Source organism: Notothenia rossii, assembly GCF_949606895.1.
Source record: "Notothenia rossii genome assembly, chromosome: 2".
Lineage (NCBI taxonomy): Eukaryota > Metazoa > Chordata > Actinopteri > Perciformes > Nototheniidae > Notothenia > Notothenia rossii.
In genome coordinates this window covers 6,770,846-6,774,741 of record NC_136904.1, presented here as the reverse complement: position 1 = coordinate 6,774,741, position 3,896 = coordinate 6,770,846, and the positions used below count along the sequence as shown (strand labels likewise).

Genomic DNA, 3,896 nt, shown 5'->3' with positions numbered 1-3,896 from the left:
TATACTATTTCTGAAATACGTAAAGTGGTATTTCAGTGTGCTTATTAAAAGTGTACTTGAAACTAAGTGTATTGTGAATTTTAAGTAAGTACACTTTCGCTACTACATACTAAATCGCAAATACTTATAGTAGTCATTAAGTATACTTATCGAAAATACAATTCTTTTTTTACTCTTTTGTAATACCCTGTTAGCATGCTTTATTAACGAGTACTTAAATACACTTCATTAGAAGTGTATTTAAGTACTCTTATAAAAAGTGCACTTTAATATACGTTTTTCTTTTTGTACTTCATTGTAATTTTAAAAAGTATATTAACTATGGTTATTAAACCATAAAGTGCTTTATGTAGATCAGCTTTAAGATATTCAGTAGAAATTATTCTATTATAAGGACATTTGACCTTAAAGAACGTTGAATTAACACATTTTTGCACCATCGACCAACAGCAAGCAGCAATTTGAGATGCAACAACAAAAAAGAGAAATGATTTGAGTCAAAACTGGAATACATAGCACACATGTGTCTTTCGCAGTGACTGAACTCATTGACCCATTAGCAACCGAGCTAACCAGATGCTAACTGTCCATTAAGATGAATCATTATTATGTTACGTTATAAAAACAACAGAAATCAGTGCTGTGAGTCCTTGAGAAGAAAGATATGTATTTATGGTTATTAAACCATAAAGTGCTTTATAGATCAGCCATTCAGTAGAACTCATATTGGGTTGCCAGATTGTGAAACCCCCTGCTGGTGTTTATTCTCCTCCAGCAGTCTGTGGCACTGCAGCTCATCAATGAACCCAGAGATCACGTCACCTCAAAAGTGCTGCAGAACGAGGCTGCACTCAATATCAATGAATCAGTCAAACACTCACATTGATCATTCAACGATTGCTTAAGCCAAATGATCGACAGCAAATGAAGGGAAAAGGCTGAGAGAGGTTATGATCAATGAATTCACAATCACTAGAATATACTTCCAACGTTAAGAATTAAATATATTCACTCTCTTATGATTTCTCTTGTTTTCTGTTTAATTTGTTTTGTGTGTAAATGCTTATAAGAGCACTTTGGTAGCCTTTGTGTCTGAAATGTGCAATACAAACAAACTAACCTACCTTTAGCCATTTGCAACTTTACTTAAATATTTTAAAAAAAACTTTATTCACGAGTTATCAAGATTTTAACCGGAGACAATGCTGGGGAAGTTAAAAGGAGCCTTCACGAAAGCTCATTCAAGAAAAACAACAGCACGTTTCTTTTCACAATTCAACCTTCTGTTATGTAAATTAGATGAGAGCTTACACTGTCTTTTTTATCTTTGTCCAATAATTCACATTAACAGATTTATATGTCGACTGTTACAGCAGGAGAACTTCAACACCTGTGATCACCTGAAAAAAAGCTTTGTTCAGCTTTCATTTCACTCCATATTAGAGACTCATTAGCCGTCACTAATGACTTTCTTAATGACTTCACTGTAGAGCCAGAGAGGTTTTTAACCACCTGGCAACACAAAACTATTCTTGCTTTATAACCAGTGCCGAAATATTTACCGTAATAATGATGTAGAAATACAACAGCATCAGTCACAATAGAAATAATGCATTCACAATTTCCCTGAAGTAAGAGTGCTGTCATCAAAAAGTACCAAAAACAACAAAGGTAACCATGCTGCTCTTACAATGAACCATTTCAGAATATAATCAATCACATTATGGTGTCAAAGTACTATACACATGACTTGTATTTGTAAAAAGCTTTGAGGGGTTGGAAAATGGCTTTAAAATACAGTAAAAATGTTGTAAAGAGCGGAAAATGCTATAAATGCAGTCCATTTACAATTTACTATGAGTATAAAGTAGCAGGAAAAATACCTCAAATTGCCCTTAAGTCCAGAACTTGAGTAAATGTACAAATAGTTTAATTGCAAAGAACTTGTTTTAACCCAACATGAGGCATGGTGTTTCAAAGCTGCAGGAAGAAAAAGGAAAGCTGCCTCTCTACAAACAGCAAGTCACTTTAAAGTGTCTCTCAGAAGATCATGCCGCTAAAGGTTGGCTTTATGTCTGATAGCTTACAGTTCAAAATGTATGCAAAAGGTAAAAGTACTCAGTTACTTCCCACCCCTGGTAATAACTCTTATAATAATAATGAAGTCTAACTAAACAAGGCACCTTGTTGAAACCTATTCCATGCAGAATGCTTCAAAGGTGCAGGAAAAACTAAACAGAGCCACTGTATGCAGCTGGTAAAAGTAGTTTTATTTTTGTTTGAATATCATTTAAACGTTAGTTATTATATAATCAATTATTTGTTTGACTATTATCTGTATTTTTTATTTGAATCTTCAAAATAAAAGCTTTCAGAATAAAGTCAAGGAGTCAAATATGTAGCAGGAAATGTCAAGTGTCAAACATGTACTTAGGAAGAATACTTTAATACATGTAGCCTACTTAGTTACTGTCCACCCCTAACTAGATATAGGTGTTTATTACTTGAAAAGTGGGACCAACATATTCCCATTGCATTTGAAGTGTATCTCACATGATGCAGATTGTTTCAAAGATGCAGGAACAACTACACAGAGCTGCATCTCTGCAAACAGTAAGTCACTTTAATGTCTCTCTAAGAAGTGCATGCAGTACTATTAGTACACGCTATACTGCAGTATTTTAAAGTACCAGCGCTTACCTTGGCCGCGGTCCCGGTCCCGGTCTCTCCGCTGTTTCCACTCCGTGCTGCTCCTCTCCCCGGTGTAAAGTGTCCCTAACGCTGCCTCATGTCTCCGGGGCTCCGGGCGCACCGCGCACCGTGCGGGGGGAAACTTCCTCTCAAAGTGTCCGTCTGTGGAGGGAGGGAGGCGGGGAGAAAGAGCAGTGAGGAGACACCGAGGGAGGGAGGTTTAAAACACCTGATCTCCCGGAGAGAAACCCGACTGCTGCCGCGAGGAAACTCAATCTGAGAGGCGACAGACACCCAGCGAGCCGCGAGGAAACAGAGAGGAGGGGGGGGGGGAGGAGGGGGTGGAGGAGGAGGAGGAGGAGGAGGAGGGTGTGTATCCTGAGTCCCCTTCCTGCAGAGAGACAGGTGGATTCTCCTCCTGAGCTGCAGCTCTGTCTCCCCAGAAGTCTCCCTCACACAGGGAGTCGAGCTCAGAGTCAAACACTCTTTGTTATTCACATAATACCTAGTAGGCCTATGCATTATATTATATATATTTTATTTTACTTTACTAGTTTGCCTGTCCTTGTTTGTCTACCCTCCCTCATACTGTAAAGCGTCTTTGAGTTGTGAAAAGCGCTATATAAATAAAATGCATTATTATTATTATTATTATTATTATTATTATTATTATTATTATTATATTGTATCCGATTGTATATTCTCTATTAAAGAGTTGCACCATCAGGTGTACAGTATTTCTACTGTGTTGGACGAGCATGGGACTTTGAATCACTTATTATTGACATACATACATAAATACACACTATGTATGTAGCCTACTGTATGATAGTACACATAATTACAAAAAACAGTATTTACATATTATAAAATCCGCTAACACGCTTTTTTACTTTGTAATACTTTATTTTAAATGGTTGAATTCATTTATTATTTTGTTCTTATTTATAAGCTTCATAATAATCATAATAATCGCCACCATAATACAGAATAATGTGTTTATTTATTTATAAGTATGGTTAGTATTTCTTGAATGCATTCATTAATTTGCCTAAATTGTACAAACTGTCTAAATTCTTCTGAATGGACTTACAGTATTTTTTTTTCTTATTTTCTGTTCGTCTTGTGTGACAATCTGTCAAAGCACTTACAGTAAAGATGATTTTGTTGTGGATTATTGTATATTCTTTAAACCATGATGCATT

The 3,896-nt window shown here is 36.2% G+C and overlaps 1 protein-coding gene across 1 annotated transcript in view; it reads right to left on the bottom strand.

The window, feature by feature from the left end:
• LOC307027962 (SH3 and multiple ankyrin repeat domains protein 2-like) overlaps positions 1–2,956 on the bottom strand; it is a 283,457-nt gene extending 280,501 nt beyond the window's left edge. Inside the window, exon 1 of the mRNA XM_079662656.1 lies at positions 2,701–2,956. The gene's annotated coding sequence lies outside the window, so the exon portion shown is untranslated. The remainder of the gene's footprint in view (positions 1–2,700) is intronic.
• Between the last annotated feature and the right edge of the window lie 940 nt (positions 2,957–3,896).